We start from the raw sequence: 25994 nt of genomic DNA, 5'->3' as shown, positions 1-25994 counted from the left end.
GCTGTCCTTTCTCCACTGTACATTCCTGCCTCCTTTATCAAAGATGAGGTGACCATATGTGCGTAGGTTTATCTCTGGGCTTTCTATCCTGTTCCATTGATCTATATTTCTGTTTTTGTGCCAGTACCACACTGCCTTGATTACTGTAGCTTTGCAGTATAGTCTGAAGTCAGGAAGCCTGATTCCTCCAGCTCCGTTTTACGTTCTCAAGATTGCTTTGGCTATTCGGGGTCTTTTGTGTTTCCATACAAATTGTGATATTTTTTGCTCTAGTTCTGTGAAAAATGCCAGTGGTAGTTTGATAGGGATTGCATTGAATCTGTAGATTGCTTTGGGTAGTAGAGTCATTTTCACAATGTTGATTCTTGCCATCCAAGAACATGGTATATCTCTCCATCTATTTGTATCATCTTTAATTTTTTCATCAGTGTCTTATAATTTTCGGCATACACGTCTTTTGTCACCTTAGGTAGGTTTATTCCTAGAAATTTTATTCTTTGTGTTGCAGTGATGAATGGGAGTGTTTTCTTGATTTCACTTTCAGATTTTTCATCATTAGTGTATAGGAATGCCAGAGATTTATGTGCATTAATTTTGTATCCTGCTACTTTACCAAATTCATTGATGAGCTCTAGTAGTTTTCTGGTAGCATGTTTAGGATTCTCTATGTATAGTATCATGTCATCTGCAAACAGTAACAGCTTTACTTCTTTTCTGATTTGGATTCCTTTTATTTCCTTTTCTTCTCTGATTACTGTGGCTAAAACTTTCAAAACTATGTTGAATAAGATTGGTGAGAGTGGGCAGCCTTGTCTTGCTTCTGATCTTATTGGAAATGGTTTCAGTTTTTCACCATTGAGGACAATGTTGGCTGTGGGTTTGTCATATATGGCCTTTATTATGTTGAGGAAAGTTCCCTCTATGCCTACTTTCTGCAGGGTTTTTATCATAAATGGTTGTTGAATTTTGTCAAAAGCTTTCTCTGCATCTATTGAGATGATCATATGGTTTTTCTCCTTCCATTTGTTAATATGGTGTATCACATTGATTGATTTGCATATATTGAAGAATCCTTGCATTCCTGGAATAAACCCCACTTGATCATGGTGTATGATCCTTTTAATGTGCTGTTGGATTCTGTTTGCTAGCATTTTGTTGAGGATTTTTGGATCTATGTTCATCAGTGTTATTGGCCTGTAGTTTTCTTTCTTTGTGACATCCTTGTCTGGTTTTGGTATCAAGGTGATGGTGGCTTCGTAAAATGAGTTTGGGAGTGTTCCTCCCTCTGCTATGTTTTGGAAGAGTTTGAGAAGGATAGGTGTTAGCTCTTCTCTAAATGCTTGATAGAATTCACCTGTGAAGCCATCTGGTCCTGGGCTTTTGTTTGATGGAAGATTTTTAATCACACTTTCAATTTCAGGGCTTGTGATTGGTCTGTTCATATTTTCTGTTTCTCCCTGATTCAGTCTTGGCAGGTTGTGCATTTCTAAGAATTTGTCCATTTCTTCCAGGTTGTCCATTTTATTGGCATAGAGTTGCTTGTAGTAATCTCTCCTGATCTTTTGTATTTCTGCAGTGTCAGTGGTTACTTTTCCTTTTTCATTTCTAATTCTATTGATTTGAGTCGTCTAGCTTTTTTTCTTGATGAGTCTGGCTAATGGTTTATCAATTTTGTTTATCTTCTCAAAGAACCAGCTTTTAGTTTTATTGATCTTTGCTATCGTTTCCTTCATTTCTTTTTCATTTATTTCTGATCTGATTTTTATGATTTCTTTCCTTCTGCTCACTTTGGGTTTTTTTTTGTTGTTGTTCTTCTTCTTCTTTCTCTAATTGCTTTAGGTGAAAGTTTAGGTTGTTTACTCTAGATGTTTCCTGTTTCTTAAGGTGGGATTGTATTGCTATAAACTTCCCCCTTAGAACTGCTTTTGCTGCATCCCATAGGTTTTGGGTCGTCGTGTCTCCATTTTCATTTGTTTCTAGGTATTTTTTGATTTCCTCTTTGATTTCTTCCATGATCCCTTCGTTATTAAGTAGTGTATTGTTTAGCCTCCATGTGTTTGTATTTTTTACAGATCTTTTCCTGTAATTGATATCTAGTCTCATAGCGTTGTGGTCAGAAAAGATACTTGATACAATTTCAATTTTCTTAAATTTACCAAGGCTTGATTTGTGACCCAAGATATGATCTATCCTGGAGAATGTTCCATGAGCTCTTGAGAAAAATGTGTATTCTTTTGTTTTTGGATGGAATGTCCTATAAATATCAGTTAAGTCCATCTTGTTTAATGTATCATTTCAAGCTTGTGTTTCCTTATTTATTTTCATTTTGGATGATCTGTCCATTGGTGAAAGTGGGGTGTTAAAGTCCCCTACTATGATTGTGTTACTGTCGATTTCCCCTTTTATGGCTGTTAGTATTTGCCTTATGTATTGAGGTGCTCCTATGTTGGGTGCCTAAATATTTATAATTGTTATATCTTCTTCTTGGATCGATCCCTTGATCATTAGGTCGTGTCCTTCTTTGTGTCTTCTAATAGTCTTTATTTTAAAGTCCATTTTGACTGATATGAGAACTGTTACTCCAGCTTTCTTTTGATTTCCATTTGCATGGAATATCTTTTTCCATCCCCTTACTTTCAGTCTGTATGTGTCTCTAGGTCTGAAGTGGGTCTCTTGTAGACAGCATATATATGGGTCTTGTTTTTGTATCCATTCAGCCAATCTGTGTCTTTTGGTGGGAGCATTTAGTCCATTTACATTTAAGGTAATTATCGATATGTGTGTTCCTATTCCCATTTTCTTAATTGTTTTGGGTTCGTTATTGTAGTTCTTTTCCTTCTGTTGTGTTTCTTGCCTAGATAAGTTCCTTTAGCATTTGTTGTAAAGCTGGTTTGGTGGTGCTGAACCCTCTCAGCTTTTGCTTGTCTGTAAAGGTTTTATTTTCTCCATCAAATCTGAATGAGATCCTTGCTGGGTAGAGTAATCTTGTTTGTAGGTTTTTCTCCTTCATCATTTTAAATATGTCGTGCCAGTCCCCTCTTGCTTGCAGAGTTTCTGCTGAGAGATCAGCTGTTAACCTTATGGGGATTCCCTTGTGTGTTATTTGTTGTTTTTCCCTTGCTGCTTTTAATATGTTTTCTTTGTATTTAATTTTTGACAGTTTGATTAATATGTGTCTTGACGTGTTTCTCCTTGGATTTTTCCTGTATGGGACTCTCTGTGCCTCCTGGACTTGATTAACTATTTCCTTTCCCATATTAGGGAAGTTTTCAACTATAATCTCTTCAAATATTTTGTCAGTCCCTTTCTTTTTCTCTTCTTCTTCTGGAACCCCTATAATTTGAATGTTGGTGCGTTTATTGTTGTCCCAGAGGTCTCTGAGACTGTCCTCAGTTCTTTTCATTCTTTTTTCTCTATTCTGCTCTGCAGTAGTTATTTCCACTGTTTTATCTTCCAGGTCACTTATCCGTCCTTCTGCCTCAGTTATTATGCTATTGATCCAATCTAGAGTATTTTTAATTTCACTTATTGTGTTGTTCAAAAAGAGGAAAAGAGGAGAAAATCATAAATCTTGCTCTCAAAGTCCACCTCCTCAAGTTGGGATGATACGTTGTCTATTCAGATATTCCACAGACACAGGGTACATCAAGTTGATTGCGGAGCTTTAATCCGCTGCTTCTGAGGCTGCTGGGAGAGATTCCCCTTTCTCTTCTTTGTTCACACAGCTCCCGGGGCTCAGCTTTGGATTTGGCCCCGCCTCTGCATGTAGGTCGCCGGAGGGCGTCTGTTCTTCGCTCAGACAGGACGGGGTTAAAGGAGCCGCTGATTCGGGCGCTCTGACTCACTCAGGCCTGGGAGAGGGAGGGGTACAGAGTGCGGGGCGAGCCTGCAGTGGCAGAGGTCGGCGTGATGTTGCACCAGCCCGAGGTGCGCCGTGCACTCTCCCTGGGAAGCCGTCCCTGGATCCCGGGACCCCGGCAGTGGCGGGCTGCACAGGCTTCCAGAAGGGCGGTGTGGACAGTGACCTGCGCTCGCACACGGGCTTCTTGGTGGCGGCAGCAACAGCCCCAGCATCCCACGCCTGTCTCTGGGGTCCGCGCTTTCAGCCGCGCCTCGCGCCCGTCTCTGGAGCTCCTCCTTTCAGCAGCGCTCTGAATCACCTCTCCTCACGCACCAGGAAACAAAGAGGGAAGGAAAAGTCTCTTGCCTCTTCGGCAGGTCCAGACTTTTTCCCGGACTCCCTCCTGGCCAGCCGTGGTGCACTAACCCCTTCAGGCTGTGTTCAGGCCGCCAGCCCCAGTCCTCTCCCTGTGCTCCCGACAGAAACCCGAAACCCGAGCCTCAGCTCCCAGCCCCACCCGCCCCGGCGGGTGAGCAGACAAGGCTCTCGGGCTGGTGAGTGGCGGTCGGCACCGATCCTCTGTGCGGGAATCTCTCTGCTTTGCCCTCCGTACCCCTGTGGCTGCGCTCTCCTCCGCTACTCCCAAGCTTTCCCCCTCCGCCACCCACAGTCTCTGCCCTCGAAGGGGCTTCCTAGTGTGTGGAAACCTTTCCTCTTTCACAGCTCCCTCCCACTGGTGCGGGTCCTGTCCCTATTCTTTTGTCTCTGTTTTTTCTCTTTTCTTTTGCCCTACCCCAGTACGTGGGGAGTTTCTTGCCTTTTGGGGGGTCTGAGGTCTTTTGCCAGCGTTCAGTAGGTGTTCTGTAGGGGTGGTTCCACGTGTAGATGAATTTCTGGTGTATCTGTGGGGAGGAAGGTGATCTCCGCATCTTACTCTTCCGCCATCTTCCCCCAGGCCCCTAAGGACTTTTATTACCAACTAATCAAGATGTTTTTTTCACAAGGCTCCCGATTAGCTGTTGGTATACTAAGAGTGAATCAGAGTTAGCATAGTTTCTGATTTCTTTTACATTGTCAATGTGGATGATCATATTTTTACTGCTGGGGGTGGCGGTGGTGGGGAGTGAGGGAATGTTCCTTTCCTGCTCCTGATGTTTCAGTCCTGTCAAGAGAGCTTGTAGGGTCCTCTCAGCGCTGCTTCTTTACTGACTCTGCCCCAGGGTGATCAAGTGACTTATATAGAAAGCTTGAAAAGAATTAAGTGAGCATGCTTGCCTTGACTAATTCTGTCCTCTCCCTTGAGAGTGTGAGTGAGTGTCTTCTGTTTCTCTCATTCTGTGTATTACTAGTTAGTAAATCTGCCCAATTCTGCGGTTCAGTTATGTGATCATTTCATTCAAACTGGATTCTCAAGCCAGGGTTATCAACAGTAACAGGAATATTCGGCCCTCCATCTTTTCTCTTTTATCTTATTTCCTAATTTATTCCAAACCAAATGGAATTAAGGCATTGTACTTGCTGAAAGGTAATTAGAAGTCCCTAACACTTGGTGCATTACCTGGGAACACTGAGAAATAAAAAGAAAGGAGCAGACATTTTGGAGAGGAAGATGTCCATGTGAAAAATCTTTTGTTACTGCCAAGGAAGGTAGTCTACTGCCTTGGTCTTTAATGTATGGTGGGAGGTTGAGACCTTTGACTGTTTGAAAATATTTAGGTTTGTGCAGTAAACTGCTGAAGCTTAGAAAACGTTTAATGCATGCTGTATAAATGTGCCGTGCTTGCTGGGAGACTAATAAACTTGGAGGCTGAACACAATAGAAATTTACGATCTCACGGTTGTAAAGGCCAGAAGTGTGCTGTCAAGGTGACAGCAAGGCTGCTCCCCCTACTGATGCTCTAGGGAAGATTCTATCCCTTGCCTCTTTCAGCTTCTGCTGGTTGCCAGCTTCCTTGGCTTGAGGCCACGTCACTCAGTTTTGGTCTGTGTCTTCACATCTCCCCCTTTCTGTGTCTGTATCTTCTCTTTTGTGTGTCTCAAATATCCCTCTGCCCTTCTTGTATATTAAGGACAATTGTCATTCTATTTAGGACCCATCCAGCTAATATAGGATGGAAATCCCATCTCAAGATCTTTAATGATATTTGCAAAACCTTTTTTTTTCAAAAGAGGTAACAGTCAAGGATTAGGACATGGATATATCCTTTTGGGGGCCACCATCCAACCCACTACGCCAGCCATAAGAAACTTTGATTTTGGCTGATGGCTGCAGCTTATGGTGTGGGAGAGTGGCTGTTTCTTTCGAGCCACTTAAGTAAAGGTCTGATATAAAGAAAAGGGGCATTAGGGAGTTGCAGGTGACTGAGCAATACCTGGAGCAGAATGAATAAGGCACCTGGAGGGTCTTTAGTATACAGAGACCTTTACCTGGCACTTGACTTGAGAGTGTGCAAGAGTTTACAGGGCAGGAAAGTCTCAGGCAGCCGTCCACCTTGCCTTCCTCTTCAGGTACAGTTTTTCCCAAGCAGGCTTGACTGAGACAAAGACTCAATTATAAGGAAAACATGTTTTATAGAACTTGTCGTCATTGACACATATGGTCTACCGTAGGCTCAAGTGACGCCCTTTACACGTGGACCCAAGCTGACACTGGATTTGTCAATTATATTGGAGAAAGAATGTTGTTCTAAGGGCAGCCGCCTTTGGTCTATGTACTTCCATAGCAGGAGGCAGTGAAAATGGCCACGGCGGCATAGGACTGTCAAATCTATGCCTCAGACCTGGAGGTGTAATGTCACTCGACAGAACCCATAAACAGTTCAGTACTGCAGTGTAAACAACAAGGTCATCAAAGAGGAAGGATAACTCAAGAGTCCATGTGTGACAGATGCTCAGGGCTGTGCACTGCACATGGCAAATTCATAGTGACAAATCAATGTCAAGCTAAAGGTTTCCTCCTGGTTCGAAGTTCGCAGGTCAGAAATTTCACTTAAATGGCATAGACTAATGGACATTCTAGTGAGGCTAAAACCAAAGAGACTTTATCTTTCTCTCAAATGCCATTGAGTTTCTGCTATGTTCTTTGGTCAAAGTCTTTACTGGATTCCGGGAACAAAAATGTGCCTAGTTTCACTCTTCTAAGAGTGGGGGATTGGCTTGCTTTTGAGATTGTTTTTAAATTTGGGGGATAGTGCTGTAAAATCAAATTGTATCTTAGTAACTCTTCAGACTCTTTAAAAGCATGGTTCATGAGAGGGTTGATAAAATGATAAAACAGCCAAGGCCCTGAGAGACCCACACCCGTGTCAGTGACAGAAGTCCAAGCTACAGATACTGAAGGAGCCCTCAGTCCCATTCAGGCAATGAAAGCCCTGTCACTGAGAATGAACCAAATGTACATTTGGGAGGATTGTTTATGGACATTTAGGACTTTGGATTTTTAACCCACAGTAACAAGGAAACTTGATTTCAAAATTGGGATTTAATACTTTGGAACCTTAATTCATAAGAGCGTGTAATGTGTGCCCTTTTAATTTCTCTGTGAAGAATTTGATATTGGTAAAGGTGTACCTACACATTTGCAACATTTCTATGATTTCTGAATTGTATTACTGGATGCTTTTATGTATTTAATCTTAGTTTGTCATTTGACCTCATCAAATGTCTATGGTTAGCTATGTTGTGGATGGCTGGTAGAACAAAAAGTTGTTTCTGATCATTGGATATGAGTAGCCTTGGAGTTTATTTGAATTAATGCAATTTCTCACCCATATCAGAGACTTCTGGGATGAAACTCTAAGGCATCCACCAGCAGTTCCTGGAGGCCACTCAAACGAGTAGCCCCATAAAAGTGTGAGCAGGACTGTCCTGATAAAGGTCTATTCTTTTTCCTGAAGGGAGAGCCATATTCCATTAATTATAGGCTTAAAAGCATCGTTGAGTGGGTCAAGAGATTGAAAAAACCAGGGGAGCATTAGTGACAGTTTCCCTTCTCATTCCTACGGGTACCAGCATGTGAAAGGAATTTGATTAGTATAACTTTTAACCTCCCTGCTCTTATGTTCACTGACCCTGGCTAGGTGAGGTGACCTACCTGACGGGCAAAGTTGGGAAGAATAACTGACCATGCTTTGCTAAGCTCTTCTTTCCTTCGTCTTGGGAGTGAGTCTGGTGACAGAGAGAGAAAAGTTCTCTGCTCCACTGTGGACATGCCCCTCTCACCTGGGTTTGCCTGGAACCAACTTGCTGCAACAAAGTGGGTAAGTCTGGATAATTCTAGAATTCAGTTGACAGACTCACTTGGCTATGTCATGAAGCCCCATTTTCCAACATGGGCTCTAACAGTAACAAGTGACATAATGTGTGGGCTCCAGTGCAAAATGAAAATATAGTGCCTCTTGTTCAAACTGCAAAGAAAAAGTCTTGTTGAAAGTATTTGCACTGGGGTGCATAGTGTCCTCCCCAAATTCATGTTCACCTGGAACCTGTGAATGTGCCCAAGTCAATTCTTTTTTCAGATAGAATCGAGATAAGATGACATCATACTAGATTAAGATGAGCCCTAAATGCGTTCTGTGGGTTGTTCTCTCTTCTCTTTTTCATGCATGTCATCTTTTTCAGCAGAATGTTTGGCTAATATTGGGAAGTAACACGAGTAAGAAAGGATATGATAAGATTCCTCGGACATTCTTGTTTCTTAAAAAACAACGCTTTCTTTCTGTGTTAGAAGTAAGTTCAGATTCAAATGGAAAGCATGGCCTCTGCATCTGTTAACACCTTCACTTAGTCTTGGATGTGACCAGTAGCACAGAATTCTGGTGGAACACAGATTCCAAATGGGTTCCAAATAAACATGTCATGGAAAGCACACCATAAGCAGGGTGAGAACTGTGATGTGAACGGGGCAGCAGGACTGGTGGCAGACACACACATTGCACACGTCTCCTCTGCTCACGCGTATATTTTATTGTCCCATAAACTTTACTTACAGAATACAAGTGCAAAGATAAAATCATTTAAGAATATTAAGACAGCAATATCAGAGCATGAAACCAAGCAAGTGTGGGGCCCTTCTGAGCATGGTTCCTCTGGGACTTGATAAACTGGTAAAACAGCCAAGGCTGTGAGATACCCACACCATGTCAGGGACAGGAGTCCAAGCTACAGATATTGAAGGGGCCCTCAATGCCACTCAGGCACTGAAAGCCCTGTCACTGAGAATGAACCAAAATATAAATTTAGGAGGATAATTTATGGACACTTAGGACTTTGGATTTTTAACCCACAATAACAAGAAAACTTCATTTCAAAATAAAGTGCGAGGTCTTTAAGTTTGCTTTCGTTATTGAGGGTCCTTTGTGGTTACATATCAATTTTGGAGTGGTTTCTTCTATTTCTGCAAAAAAAGGGGATTTTGATAGGCATTGCATTAAATCTGTAGATAGCTTTGTGTAACATGGACATTTTAACAATAGTTCATGAACATGGGATGTCTTTCCATTTATTTATGTCTTCCTTAATTTCTTTCAATACTGCTGTAGTTTTCAGTGTACAAGTGTTTCATGTCTTTGGTTAAGCTTATTGCTAAGTATTTTATCCTTTTAGATGGTATTGTAAATGGAATTGTTCTCCTAATTTCTTTTTCAGATTGTTCATTGTTAATGTACAGAAATGCAAGTGATGTGTGTATGTTGATTTCATATTCTGCAAACAAACTTTGCTAAGTTTATTCTAATACATTTTTTGTTCTAATAATTTTTTTGTGAAATATTTAGCACTTTCTACATCTTTTTCAATAGTTTCCCTTTCAGCCTAAATGTATCCTTAAATCTAGGGGACATTTTGACCTCCATCTTAGGCTTTCATCTTATTTCTCAACTTATTCAGTCTTAGTTATTTAGTGTTCTCCTTATTGTTTGCCACTTTGGAGAATCCAACAAAATGTTCTGCTCAAGGTGAGACGTTTTTCTCTTCCGCCTCTGAACCTGAATATCACTTATTACTTACTTCATTCTCTTAGCACTTAGCATTCGAAGTTTAACGGGTGATCTTTCTTAAAGGAGGCCAATATGCTCACCAAATTCAAGACCTCTGGTGAGTTGTGTCAAGTGTATAGGAATCATATTAACTTGTTGGCTGTTAGCACCCCTGGAAACATTTCTAAAGTGGCCTTTGACATTGATATTCAGGTATATTGAGCACCACATTAAAGAGTTTAACAGAATAAGAGTAGGCTGGTCTTTCCTAAAGCAGAGTTTATTCAAGGGTGACCTTTTAGTAACCTGCATCAGGCTCATCCGCATTGAGTCATTGAGTGCCCTCAACCCCCCTAAACTGTAAACTTTTTTTTTCTTTTTTTTTTTTTTTGTGGTATGCAGGCCTCTCACTGTTGTGGCCTCTCCTGTTGCAGAGCACAGGCTCCAGACACGCAGCACAGGCTCCAGACATGCAGGCTCAGCAGCCATGGCTCGTGGGCCCAGCCGCTCCGTGGCATGTGGGATCCTCCCAGACCGGGGCACAAACCCATGTCCCCTGCATCAGCAGGCGGACTCTCAACCACTGTGCCACCAGGGAAGCCCCTGTAAACTTCTTACACACAAGAATTATGTTTACTAGCTCTTGTTCCCCTTCCCTATACCTAAACATACCTGAATAGAAGGTGCCTCTACGAACAGGTGTTGCTTTAGTTTAAACTACATTAAGTACATGTATATGTTCATTTCCCTCTGGGAAAGGAGGCTACTTTCCACAGGATTCAAATATCAAGCCTTTAAACTTCCTTGAACCCATAGATATATAAATAGTTGCATAACTATCCTCCCTCTAACTCTAAGATGATCATATCAAAGTATGGTCATTAATTGTTTTTAATTGCAAACAGATAATAAGCAAAGTGTAAGGAATTTCTTCCACCAAAGTAAAGGCCAAAGTTCAAAAAGTCAAATTAATATGGGATTTGTTACTATTCTAAATAGTAAAGAACACTGACAAGAAATATCACAGTGCTGGTTGCTATTATGATCTTTTCATTTTCCATTACTGTTGTTTATATTATCTTCATGGGATTTCACTGAAATTATCAAGGTTTTTTAATAGTCAATAAAAAACAAAATGCCTTGAAATGCCAAAACAAAGAAAAATGAGTCAGAACATGAAAAAATGTTTTAGACAAGTTGACGACATATATTCTTTACTCATTTCTCTTTTTGAGACAACTTCCATCTTATTCACACCCACATGTACAATACACTGAATAAAATACAACCCCATCACTCTATGGTGATAAAAAAAGGAAAAATAAGCCTGTTCCAGAAAATCCCTCTATTCCTAGTATCTTGTTGCATCTGGCAAAAAAGAGCATTTTGAAATATTCTCTAAAGTTTTGTATTTTATTTTATAATAATTTACTTATTTATCTCAATGTAAATATTAAAAATGCATGAGAAATATGTTAACATTTGGCAGTTGACTATTCTTATCTATTTCCTTAATGTTTCCTTTGCCTCCTATGATGATCTTTTGGGATAGACAGCACATACCACTCTCATACTCCCCAGACTCTACAGCCCCATACACATGCAAAATAGCTTGTGTGGCGATGTGTTAACATACACTTGGTTGAGGCAGGAAGGCTGTAGAGTACATCGTTTTTACACCTCAACATTTTAAGTGTTTTTGGAAAGTAACCCTAGTTTGAGTGCAAGTTCCATCGATTTATCAAATGCATTTCAGGTATACCTAGGTATGTCCAGTCAAATGGTAAGGCTATATTGCTGGGAGACTATTTACATGAGCAAGTGAAAAGAAATCAGTGAAAGAATATATTATAACCAAGAGTCAGATATAATAGGTCAATCAAATAGAATGTAGATCCCAGAAACATATCCACACATATAAGGACAATTGATTTTTCAACAGAGGTGCAAAGCCAATTTTGAGGAGAAAGGATAGTCTTCTTGACAAATGGTGCTGGAAGCATGTAGTACATGGATATAGTGCCTAGGTAGCCATATGCAAAAGTATGACCTTTGATCCCTACTTCACACCATATAAAGAACTAACTAAATGTGGATCAAAACATAAATCTCTAAAACTTGGACAAAATCTTTTTGACCTTGGGTTAAGCCTAGAGATGACACCAAAAACAAGATCCATAAAAGAAAAGAAGTAATAAATTGGGTTTCATCTTTGGAAGCCATTATTAATAAAAGAAAAGCCACAGGTTGGAAGAAAATATTTACAAATTATATACCTGAAAAGACTTGTGTCTCTAACATGTATAGAACTCTCAAAACTCAGTAATTAGAAAAAAAAATTTAAATTAACAATATGGGTAAGAATATTTAAAAAGAGATCCTGCCAAGGAGGTGTACGGATGCAAATAAGCACATGAAGTTGCTCAATGTAATCAATTATTAGCTATATGGAAATGAAAGCCCCAGGAGATACCACTATACACCTATTGAATGGCTAAAATTAGAAAAGTCCAACCACACCAAGTATTGGTGAGGCAGTGTAGGAACTGCAAGTCTTTCACATTGCTAGTGGGAAGGAACATAGTACAGTCACTTCAGTCAACAGTTTGGCTGTGTCTTTATAAGTTGAACGTACACCTACCGTACGATCCAGCCTTTCTGCACCTGGATATTTATGCAAGAAAAATGAAAGCATATGTTCATACAAAGACTTGTACATGGATCATCATAGCATCTTTATTTTTAATAGACAGAATTGAAACAACCTCGAGCACCCATCAACAGGAGAATGAATAAATATACTGTGGTATACCCATACAGTGAAACACTATTCAGCAAAACAAAGTGATAAATTATTGACACCCACCAAAATATGAATTACTCTCAAAATAATTACTTTGAGTGAAAGAAGCCAGATAAAAGAGTCCTCAGTGTGTGAATCCCTTTATATAAATTTCTAGAAAAATGCAAACACGTCTATAATGAAAGAAAGCATATCAGTGCTCACTTGGGGATGCGGAGGGCTGGAATGTGAGGGGAAAAAAGGGGCTTTATGAATGAGGCATAAACACTTGCAAGTGATGGATATGTTCCTTTTCTTGATTGTTACATGGCAGTTCCATGGGTATATGCATATTTCAGAATTTAAATTGTGTTTTTAAGTATGTGCAGTGTACTGTGTCCGTTCTATTTAACAGAGCCATTAAAAAAAAGGTTAAGAACAGACGTTTGTCTCAACGAATAAATGTAACAAAGAACAGAAAAGTCAACTACAGTATGATCTCTGTCAGTTGAATTTTCCTGTAGTTTATTTTCTCAAAAAATATATCCCAGTTCTTAAAAGAGATGGGAGTCTTAATAAATGGTTAAAAAAAAACCCAGCAAAGCCATCAGCAGGGTGAGCTCCAGCTACTTTTCAATTGTGAGACGCTAGATGCACGGTGCAGACATGCTAGGATGTTTGCTCTTCCTGCCCAATAGTTTAGAGAGGATATGAAACACCCCCGTTAAATGTCTGCAAGTGATGCCCAGAGTGGAGTTTGGAGAATGATGGCTGTGATCTTTAATATGGTTGTGCCTTCGTAAAGACTCTCACTCAGAATTTCCAGGGTAATTTTGGAGTCAATTTTTTGTTTGTTTGTTTTTTGGATGATATATATGTAACTCACTTGAAGAATATACCCACGTAGACTTGAAGTTAGGGACCAGCTGGTGTAAATTTGTGTGGTTGTATCCTGACCTAACCTTTTAGCTTCTTTTTGTTCCTTGATTGTAGTTAAGCTTCATCTTGCCTCAGGGACTTTGTATTCACTGTTCCCATGTTTTGGAAATATTATTTCCAGAAAAATTTTCCATAGCTGATTCCTTTCTATTCTTTGGCACTCATCTCTTAAAGATATTTTTTCCTTGATTGTCCTACTAGCCTAACTCGGTCCCAATTTAACAGATTACCTTACTTCTTTCACAGAATAATAATCAAACCAAATATTATCTTTGGTGTCTCTTTGTATTTAGATGAACTTCTTCCCAAAGAACTCAAGCCCCACAGTGACAGAGGTTGTTACCTTTCTTATCCCTTATTCTGGGTCTTAGAACTATGTCTGGCATGTAGTAATCACTCGAGGTCTGTTGACTGTGTAAAGAATATGTGAGTAGATGAACAGATTTGGAGTTATTTGAGGTCGCTCTTAATGATGGCTGGTGTTGGTGATTAAATTAAAGTTGTAGGTTTTAGAGTTGGAAGTGATCTTGCTGAGTCTCACAGTTACGGCAAAACTCTCCCTACTGTAGCATCCCTGACAGATGATCAAGTCTGAGCTTGAATAACTGTATATGAAAGACCCTAACCAGGGCACCCTCCTAGCTCTGCCAGGTCAGATAGAATTTTGGACTATTCTCTTTCTCTCTCTTGTAGACAGCCACTGTCATTTGGTAAGCCATAAGCCTTCCTTTGCTTTGACTGTGGTTAGTGTGTTTGCTGGATTTCTAAAATATATTTTTAGTGTTTACTTGTTTAGATTGAAAAGATTGGGCTATATTTTTAAAAGTTTATCCCTCCATTTTGGAAGGCCTTTTAAGTTGTGATATTGCATGCAAGAGAGCTAACAGAATTCTGGACTCCATATTTTCGTTTTTACCTTTTTTTTTTTTCTCAGACTTTGAACTAACAATGGCTAAGAATGAGAGGCACTCAGTCCCGAATATTTTTTCCCTTGTCAAGCACGGAGAATATGGGAAAGAATGAAATTGGGAAATTGTTTTGCTCCTCTTCCTTTCCTCCTTTTTTGTCAGTTACCTTAGTCGTCCACCTCACTTTGTATTTCTAGCCTGGCTTCAGAAGACCTGAATTTGATGAACTACACACTGTTGGAGTAGTAGATTGCTAGAAGGAATGGCGGCTTCACAGAATTATTTTCAAGAAGGATGGTCCAGCCAATTTCCTCACTTCCATTGTGAAAGGAGTTCCCTATTCCTAAGAAAATGGACCTATGTCCGACTGACACAGAAGATGGAGATTTATCCCAGTGCATTTATATATGTATATCTATTAAATTTATGTATATATATATATATATATATATATATATATATATAATGCCTAATGGAAACATCTCAGATGTTCTATTTGGTATTTTTCTTTAATTTTACTTATAAAATTGTGACCATTCTTTAACTCAAAAGAGGAGAACCTTAAAAATTAATTAAGAAGACATCCTCAGTAGTCTAAGGCTCAGAGTGACTTGGCAGAGAAAATTGCTGAATGGTTAGATAATAGTACTGGTATGCTTGGCTATTGTAACACTTTACATTTGAGTTTCTCTTCCTTGAAATTACAAGAACTATATGACTCAAGAGAAAGATTGATAATTAGGAATATTCTGCTTGCTTTTTTATTTTTTATTTTTTTTTTGGCGGCACGCGGGCCTCTCACTGCTGCGGCCTCTCCCGTTGCGGAGCACAGGCTCCGGACGTGCAGGCCCAGCAGCCATGGCCCACGGGCCCAGCTGCTCCGGGGCATGTGGGATCCTCCCGGACCGGGGCACGAACCCATGTCCCCTGCATCGGCAGGCGGACTCCCAACCACTGTGCCACCAGGGAAGCCCCTCTGCTTGCTTTTTATATAGCCTATTGAAGAACATTTTAATTATTTGGAGGTCAGGAAGGAACCTTCATGATCTAAGTTTTGAACAAGTAGTGTTGCAACACAAAGCTATGACTTAAAAAGGAAATTTGAAATGACCTATTTCTTTTGGCATCTCAATCCAGATATCTGTCAGTAAAATGAGTCACTTTTCAGTCAAATGGGTGGTCAGCAATATAATTTTTTATTGGGAAGCTGAAAGACACCATTGCCAAGCAGAGCACCTGCAGTGTTAACATCTATATTTGAGCATCTTTCGTTTTCCCAAGGGGTGCAAGTGAAGAGAAGGCAGAGAAATGCACTTGAATAAAGCTTTTCAAGATGGATAGAACAGAGAGCATTCCCAGAGGCAGGTCAAGTTCAACCCAAGAACAACTCTCTCAGTGCTTTCACAACTAGGTAAAATCCAAGACCAGTAGTAACTCAGCTCTCAAATCAGTGCTGAAATCCAGCAGAAGGTTGTTAATATTGATACGGTTAACATACATCAAATAGGATTACTGAATTTTCTGAATCCAACTGAACTCCCAGGATTGTTTGGTTTCAAAGGCTGTTGGGCTCAAGACGCATTTGGTTTTAAATAATCCTTCATAAAATGTTCAGCTTTCAGTCTAATATGATTGAAACCCAGCTTATAATACACTGGACTGGAAAGACTATGGGCATTGAATTATTCAAAACATGACAGGCGAAGGAGTGATATGTGGGGAGGATGTGATCATAGAAATGAGTGAGACTTGATATGTCTTGTTATCTCATTTTATTTACCTGTTAGAACTCTTCCACATATTAGAGGAAAGAAATCAATATCAATTTTCCCCTGTCACGTTCCACACTTCAATGATTAATGAATGTCAAATTTGAGCACAGTTTTCTGTACCACCTGCTCTGAAATAATATTTCTGGGCCTTTATTAAAAATGTAAAATTTTCATTGAATTTCCAAATATGATTCTGCAGTGGCTAATTCAGCTTGTTTTATTAGTAAGCAAGTTCTGATGAGTAATACTAATTTAATAAGCCTGCATGTGAGGTTAAAGTGTCAACTATTCCTGCCGAAGGTGATGAGATATGATTGTGATGTGATAGGGCACTCGTCTTCCTGAACGAACCCTGCGAGCACACAGTTCTTGGGAGAAACCAGTACTGCATATAGTAGCAAATCTGATACAATTTTGCATGTCTCCTGTAGCAGTGGAATGCACATACATACAAACATGATCATGGGTGAAAAAACACACATGCGCACCTTAGAGGCTTACATTAATTTCTGAATATAGTTCTCCGGAAAGAAAAAGCTTCACTGATGATTTGTATTTTTATAGTTTATTGTTCTATCCATACTAAAACACTTCATGAAATCACTTCCTGTTTTGTTGTCCATGGAATCCTTTCTATTTTGAGAGGCTAAATATAAATCGAAAGAATGATTATGGTCCTTGGCCATGAAAGACTAAGTTACAGAGAACCCGGTGACTGGAGGTCAGCGCTGCCACGGAATTATCCTCTGCTCCAGAGACCATCAGAATATCACTGTGTACCCACTTAAGGATAGAATGCTGCTATTGAGAAACGAGCTCTCTTTTATTTCTACCAAAAGGAGAGAACAGTAGGGGACCTTGGCTGCGCGAGTGTATGAGACTTTCTCTGTTTTGTACAACAAGCCAAAAACAATACATGAAATAGCCTCACGCCTTTTGTCTTTTGTACCCAGCTCCTTCCTGTATTGCTCCTGATCAATTACACTTAAATCAACAAGAGTTGCTTGAACATTTTGACAGTTATGTTCCCCATACCCTGAAGCATTTTTAAAGGGTTACTGAGATAAAGCTATTTCAAAAATACTCCCTCCAAATTTTTTCAGGGTGGCATCAATGAAAGTAACTTAGAGGAAAAAAACTTGAGTTCCTGGCCTACCACTCTAAGGCCAGGCAAGCATAAACCTTCATAGCAAAACCTAAGTTTGCTCCCAGTTGAGAATTTGGTTTCCACGGTCTTATATAAAAAGTATATGGAGACTTTAATTCCCTATAAGCCCTTTCCAAAGAGTGAATACAGTTCATCATTCGTAAGAGATGATGAAAGTTACAATTTTGTTGAATAGGTGGAATATATATTACATATAATATACATATGTATTTTATATATATATATATATATATATATAATATATATAAAGTTACTATTCAGAGTCCTAAAACGTGGATTTTTCTTACTTACCAAGAATGAACAGTAACTTGATCTCTAAACAATAAAGCACCTGGTCATAACAGAATCATAACAAATATTTGATATCAGAATGAATTCACTGTTCAGGTGTAAAGAGGGAATAGCTTCAGTTTTCCTCTTTCGTGCACCCCATTATTGCATCCTGGACAGAGGGGATTTCCTTGATTTTAATCTAAAGGAAAAATGGTCACTTTTGTTGAGATGGAAATTGACAACCTCAGTAGGCAGAGGCACTGTTTTTATTTGGCCGAATTCATGTTTCTAGTGATAATTCAAGGTGTAATAGGGTTTTCTCAGCCACTCCAAAATCTGAAAATGATAAGCATCTCACCAGAGTTTCAGGATGGCCCATTACCTATTCTGTGGAAAGGATATTCAAAATACCATGCTTCATCAATGTCTTCTTTGACTTATTAATGAATGGACAACTACTGAGTTAAGACAGTGTCTTATCCTTGCTTCAAAAAAATAAAAACAAAAAACCCCCACAAACACAAAAAAACTGTTAACAATGAAAACTCATTATGCCAGGCTTTAGTATGGCCTGACTTGGAAATTTAGTTTCAGAGGCTTTTGTGAATATACCAAGGAAAGAGGACCTAGGTGTATCTTATTCCCACAGGCCGCCAATAAATATTTGCTTAACGGACAAAAAATTAATATATAGTATAGGAGGGAACCTGACAGATGCCTAACATTATTGAGTGATAGCAATGCCCAAACTCATCTGTGATCAAACACTATGAAAGTATCCTCCTAAGGATAAACTTATTACAAATAAGAAGTGAAAATTCAATTATGCAGACACTTTCAGTGTCAGCTCTGATATGCAAAAAGCATGGAAGTTGTCACTGTATCTTGTCCTTACAAGATAATGCTGTACAAAATGAAAATCAGTGACTTTTCTCAGACGTGATTAATAAAACATGTAACTATGAAAGAATTTTCAAACGGTAATTATGTATGTGTCTATATGTGTCTCTGAAAAATCTGTGTCAAAGAAAACTGAGGCTATCACTATAAACTTATTTAACTTCTATCTCTTCTTACCTTTATTTCCTCCCAAACTTACCAGTATCCATCCAGCTCGAAGGATACAAGTGATTTTTATATACTGTGCAAGGTTTTTTTTTCTTATTCATATGTCCATGTTTCCCCAATTCTCTAAATTATTATCTACATCTTCAGGATCTCCTTTATTGGTTCCTTCATTTCAACATATAAAATATAAGTCCTTCTCATTCTAAAAAATTCTTTTTTGCTAAATATTTTCTCTTTTCATTCAAACTCCTTGAGAGTAGCCTATTCCCACTGTCCTCACGAGCCCCGCCTGGCCCCGACAGGCAGCCCTACACCCTCAGTTTATTGCCATTTGGCTTTTTGTCCACTTCACTGAACTGCTCTAAGGTCACTGGGGACCTAACTGCCCAAATCCAATGGACACTCACATTCTCTGAAGGTTGACACTGTCATCTACTTCCTCCTTCTTGAAACTCTATCACCTCTCTACTTCCCAGAATTCTTTCTCTGCTTATTACTTAAACGTTGTCAGTACTCACAATTCTCTGAAATCTCATCCATTTTCATGATTTTAATGACTGCTGATATGTGCTGACATTCAAATTTTTATCTTTCCATGTCTTCACGTGAATGTCCAGTTATATACCAGTTTGTCTTCTGAATTCTACAGGTGCTTTAAAATTCTACATGTCCAGAACTAAAGTCTTTTCCCCACTTCAGTTCTTTATCCCCTATTTCCAAACTCAATGATACCACCACCCAACCTTAGTCACACAGATGGGGGTTCAGCCTCCGCCTCCTACTTCTTCCTTACTTCCCAAGGTCAAGTCTTGCTGGTAATTTCCTAAATACAATTAAAACTTATTTCTTCCCTTCATCTATACCTTATTTCAGACCCCTTTCTTCTTGCTATTACCTGGTCTAGAAGTTACGAAATTGCTGTTTGGTGGAACCAGTTGTTAGACATTCTATTAAAAAAGGACTCTAGGGTCAAATAGCTTTGAGGATGGCTGTGTACCATACGCCTGCTGTGACGATCCCGAATGAACATTAGCCTACAGCAGCCCCGAGAATCTGTACAGTAAATAAACCTGGTTAACTTTACTTAAGCCAGGCTCTCCCTTCTGCCGGCCTATAAACCTTTCAGTAGGGACAGGAGAGGAGGTGGCAGCGTGAAAATCCCACTTGAAAATATAAAGCACGGCTCCTCAGAAGAGTGGGGCATAATTATCTCCAGGCTTCTTCAGAGTCCTCACCCATACTGACGTCAGTGGTCTAAAATGCCACCCGAACTTGTCCTTTCCATTCTTAGCTATTTTCTGAGGAAACCAGCTCCACGCACATGGATGGTTAAGACCTGCTCTCCTCCTCCTCGCTGCCTCCTTTAGGGGCACTTGCCGCTGCCTGGGGACACTGCACGGATCCTCCAGAGCCTGCGCCTGTGGCTCTGTAACACACCTCTTGCACACTCACGGCTCTGGACTTCCACTGTCCACTCTGCCTTGAGTATCCTTGCCCTTCACCGGCTGACTCCCCAGTTTCTCACGAGTCCTTTAAGACTTAGCTTAGGGACCGCCTCTTTCGATGACTTTTCTTTGCCTCACAGCTCCCCCTCTTCTTCCACAAACACTGACTAAACGCCCTGAATATGCCCGTCACAGCATGTCACGTGCAGGATGAGACATCTGCTGTGCGTCTTCCCCTCTCACTCCACTGCTAAAGGGCCAACACTACATCTTGCTCATTGTTTCACTCCTCTAACACTCAACCCATGACTAATGAACTAACTAGTACTGTGGTAGCCCTCTTAGTAACAATCAGGCAGGACCTTCTACAGGAAATCTGACACTCCGGCTTTTCTCTGATCTCACCTTTCACTCTGATTGAACTGAAGACTTATCTGTACATGTTTTACCAGGGAGACATAATTTAATCCAGAGATGTGTCATCACATACTCTTACATACTCTGCCATTTAAAAATTCTGCTCACGATGGGGGAAGGAGACAGGTGTGCTTTCTGACAGCCCCACTGTTTTTGCACTTCCAGTGCCCACTGGCTTCTCTCTCAGTGCCTTCCTTAAACCCTTCTTAACAAGGAAACAGGATAACAAAGTAATTAAGAGCCTGGTTACAGCCTATGTGTGAACAGAAACATAACCAAGGACATAGAGAATAGACTGGCGGTTGCCAAGGAGGAGGGTGTGGGAGAGGGTTGGATTGGGAGTTTGGGATTAGCAGATGCAAACTGGTGTATATACAGGATGGATAAACAAAAAGGTCCTACATGGGACTTCCCTGGTGGCGCAGTGGTTAAGAATACGCCTGCCAATGCAGGGGACATGGGTTCAAGCCCTGGTCCGGGAAGATCCCACATGCCAGAGAGCAACTAAGCTGGATGTCACAACTACTGAAGTCCAGGCACCTAGAGCCCGTGCTCTGCAACAAGAGAAGCCACAATGAGAAGCATGTGCACCTCAACTAGAGGAAGCCCGCGTGCAGCAACAAAGGCCAAACACAGCCAAAAATACATACATACATACATACATACATACATACATACATACATACATACATACATTTATTTTTAAAAAGTGCATGTATTTAAAAAAACCCCAAAAAGGTCCTACTGTAGAGCACAGGGAACTATATTCTATATCCTGTGATAAACCGTAATGGAAAAGAATATGAAAAATAATGTACATAAATGTGTAACTGAGTCACTTTCCTGTACAGCAATAATTAGCACAACACTGTAATTCAAGTGTATGTCAATAAAAAATAAAAATTAAAAAAATTGCCAGAAAAATAGTCACATAAGGGTAACTTCCCTGGTGGTCCAGTGGTTAAGACTTCGCCTTCCAATGGAGGGGGTGAGGGTTCAATCCCTGGTCGGGGAGCTAAGATCCCACATGCCTTGAGGCCAAAAAAACAAAATATAAAACAGAAGCAATACTGTAACAAATGCAATAAACACTTTAAAAATGGTTGACATCAGAAAAAATCTTTAAAGAAAAAATTCACATAAATCAGAAACAAATGAAAGATAATAAAGTCCATACATTAAAAAAAAAAAAAAAGAGCATGGGTTCGGGTCACATTGCAACTTCCCACTTACTTATAGCTGTGTAATTCTGGGCAACTCACATAATGTCTCCTCAGACTGTTCATCTATAAAATGGGGATGGTAACAGTTCCCTACCTCAGAGTGTTGCTGTAATCCATAAATACGGTTAAGTGCCTTGGTAAATGTTTGAGGCTCTCTGGTTATTATGAATTAAAATATGTCAATGGCTTCTGGCCGTGTGATTTATAATAGTTTGATGTTTAACCAAATGGTAAAACTATTCCATTTATTATTCCCATCTCTTTTTAACCCTTAGCCTGCTTTGTTGTTTATGTTTTCTCCCACCACAGAGTGCTAGTTCCAGGAGAGTAAAGGCTTTATTTTGTTCACTGCTGAAAGCAACAGCACCCAGAAAAGTACTGTACATATGAAGCCCTCAGTAAACACTAGCTGAATGAATGGTGCAAAGTGTTACAAGGAAAAGTACACCAAAACTTTCATTATAATAAAAAAGTATAGATAAAAAAATCTTTCTCTAATGGCTTCCAGTCAAGTAACTGAAAACACCATATGCTATAATAAAAACATAAGTAATTTATTAAAAGTTGAAGGCAAAAACATAATTTTAAAAGATTTAGACCTATGTTAGGCGTGATAGAGTATGGATGCTTTCTTGAAATTCACAATCAGATCCAAGAGTATCACTTTCAGACTGTTCTAGTAGACTTGAGTTTACTTTTAGTTGTCTTTGATGAAACAGTCACTATTCTACTCTCTTTCTTAACAGAAATGTGTTTTTTCGAAGACTCACTTTTAATTGGTTTATTAACCAAAGAATTATTTTGCCCAATTTCCTTTGCTTTTCTGCTTTACAGGTGAGTCAGAGCAGGAATGCAGGTCCTTTCCAGGTTGTTTCTTAGCAGAGTATTTTTTGGTATATTCACCTGCTTTGCTCATTTTCTCTGAAGAAGACCTGCTATTTCTAGATAATTCCTCTTCTTTTCTTTGACTTCCAGTTCTAGAAATAACGACTGCTGAAGGAGAACATGTTCTAGCAATGAAATCTTCAAAAGACTCCTGCCGCTGCTCTGTGACTGGGACCCCCAGGTTGTCTTTGGAAGTTTCTAAGCCCTCCTGAGCAGACGCTGGGACACGGAAGGAGTCGAGAGGCAAAGGAATCCTAGCATCACCTGTAATTTTCTGAAAGTGGAGGGGAAGACAAAAGACAAGACAAAAATTCAGTGATGAACAAAGCCAACCATTAAAAAGTAGAGTTCAAAACTTCAATGTTACTCTGTAATCTTATTATTAACACAGTCAATTGATTAATCAGAAGATTTCAGAGCCAGTTTTTTTTTGTAATTTATCTTGCCAAGTGATTCTCAGCTTAACCTAGCTATATCCAAGGCTATGTCCGCTACGTTTTCAGACTTTGGTGATTTGGGTAGTTATTACCCATTTCCTTTCCCTCACTAAAAATAAAACCCTATTCTGTAAGATAATTAATTTCTTTTCTATCCTCCAGGCACATGTAAACCGTATACAGTTTGTGACCAGACTGTGTTCCCAAGCTGTCAGTTCCCAAGACCACTCTGAGATTGGTTGATGGGGGCTCCAAGTAAGGCTAGAGGAAAAGCTGACAGGTTTTCCCCTCCCATTCCCATAACCAGGTGATTCACTCTAATATGTTACCTATTAGCTATCTCTGGATTACTTATTTTAAAAATTATATCAGTATGTGTACCTTCATTAGTGTTCCTTCATTGTAAGCTGACTGCATACAAATAGAAACCTAGATAAAATATGAACAGAATAGACATTTATACAATTTAAAATCTGGAATATTTTCTCTAATGTCTTCTTTCTTCATTAAGGATAGTTTGCTTTAACTCATAAATTTTCTAAAGAACTTCCAGTCTCCTTATTTACAAAAGTACAGTATCATGAAATGGGCACACATTTACTAATCTCAGATTTGGAAAGGATTCCAGAGTCTTCTAGCTCCCGAGCATGTGAACTATTAGAGACTGATCATTATTGTTTTCTCCCTGACTTGGTCATTTCCTTTGTGCTAATCACTCTTAGAATCATTAAGTGCTGTTCTGTCCATTTACTTGGATATTTTGCATTTGTTATGGGGCACCCTGTTTTGATTCTGATTTTCCTTCTTCAAGTGCCTTCTTTTCTTCTTTAGGTGGACTACTAACAGTAGAATTCATCTGGGGACGACCTAGTAAATGAAAATCTGACTGATCTATACCAGCCATTGTGGCCAACTGCCCAAGCCTAGACGAGAGGAGGAAAGGAGAAAAGACAAAGGTTATTATAATCACAGAAGAGCAGTTTAGATTTCCCCAGACCTACAATCATGAAATACTTCTAAAATCTTTTTTTTTTTTTTTTTTTGCAGTACGCGGGCCTCTCACTCCTGTGGCCTCTCCCGTTGCGGAGCACAGGCTCCGGACGTGCAGGCTCAGCGGCCATGGCTCACGGGCCCAGCCGCTCCGCGCCATGCGGGATCCTCCCAGACCGGGGCACGAACCCGTATCCCCCGCATCGGCAGGCGGACTCTCAACCACTCCGCCACCAGGGAAGCCCTACTTCTAAAATCTTAAAAGCCAACATCCTACTCCAGACTACAAGCCTCTCTCTCCCCCAAATCCTCAGCCCTTTCCAGATTCATCCTCTAGGAGACATCCCACTGTCTCACTAGCAGCTTCAATATGTACCATGCACACTGTCCACTGCCTGTCACACCTCCATTCCCACACTTATTTACCACCTTTCCTCCAGTTTCCAAGAATGTGTTTGTTCCTTCCTTCCCAACACCAACACCAATTCATTCACTGACAAAACACCACTCCATCAACTATCAATCTCCACTTCCCTCTTTCAGCAAAATTGCTCCCGGTTGAGAACCACTGACCTATATCTCCCCTGCAGATTAATAATCATTTTTATGTCTAAGGCAAAGATAACTTTAATTCAAACTTATCAAACAAGCAAAATAAGTGAAAGATAGGAAAATTCTTATGCATTCCCGACTATTTTCAATGAAAACTGCCTTTAATTTAGTCTTTACAAAACAACTATACCTACTAATTACTCTGTCTACAGGTTACTCTTTTATAATGGGCTCCCCACTCTACCAAAGCAGGCTTCCCTATTTGCATTTCTTAAAAAATTTAATTCCTCATTTTAAAACGTCAACTATATTACCTATAATTACACTAAATTTGGCTAAATATAGCCACGTAAGTGATGAAAATTGCTCCAGTTCCTCAGCAAGCTACCATTATAGTCGCAAAGAGAAGAATGCCATGAAGAGAAATGAACTAACCCAGCATCTTTAAGGAGAACCAGGAAAGCATGGAACTTCTGAAAAGAATTCTCAGTGCTGCCCAAAACACCTTCACCATCCAGGATCATGCTTGTCAATGAGTGGGCATGAAGGGCTTCAGACAAAGAGAAAGTTGTGTTTCTTAACTGGGCATTTTCATGTTCCAGCTATACAAGAAGACTGAAAACGTCTGACATGATTTTTTCTCATTGTCATCAAAAGTAGTCTTGCCTTGGGCTTCCCTGGTGGCGCAGTGGTTGCGAGTCCGCCTGCCGATGCAGGGGACACGGGTTCGTGCCCCAGTCCGGGAAGATCCCACATGCTGCGTAGTGGCTGGGCCCGTGAGCCATGGCCGCTGAGCCTGTGCGTCCGGAGCCTGTGCTCCGCAACAGGAGAGGCCACAACAGTGAGAGGCTCACATACCGCAAAAAAAAAAAAAACAAAAAAACAAAAAACAAACAAAAAGTAGTCTTGCCTAGTTTCAAGGAACAAAACTAAAACACTCAAAATGTAATTAATTTATAATTAATGTAACCCTCCGCCAGTAAAGACAGAGACCATATCACATAATAACCAAAACCCACAGGCACCCAACAGTTTCCTATATAACACTTAGGTGGTATATAAATAAACCAAAGTTACCGTTTTATTAATGATCTTTCACAAAAGATCACATTTCTAAACTGGTTCAATTCATAATGGAGCCTCATTCCACATTAGAAAATTACCTGCTTTAAGTTTCCCTTAAATTAGAAAGTGAATTATAGAATCTGATTTGAACAAAACATATTATAACTCTGCTGAATGTTAAGAATTAACTTTAGTGAGTAAAATATCTAATGCTTACGTTTAAAAGTCCTAAATCATACCCAACCCAATTTATT

At 39.8% G+C, this 25994-nt stretch overlaps 1 pseudogene; it reads right to left on the bottom strand.

Annotated features, from left to right (window-relative positions):
- Positions 1-22549: 22549 nt before the first annotated feature.
- LOC132483040 (centrosomal protein of 78 kDa-like) overlaps positions 22550-25994 on the bottom strand; it is a 360457-nt pseudogene continuing 357012 nt past the window's right edge.

The sequence above is a fragment of the Mesoplodon densirostris genome, assembly GCF_025265405.1.
Source record: "Mesoplodon densirostris isolate mMesDen1 chromosome Y unlocalized genomic scaffold, mMesDen1 primary haplotype SUPER_Y_unloc_2, whole genome shotgun sequence".
Lineage (NCBI taxonomy): Eukaryota > Metazoa > Chordata > Mammalia > Artiodactyla > Ziphiidae > Mesoplodon > Mesoplodon densirostris.
This window is presented reverse-complemented; position numbering and strand designations above follow the sequence as displayed.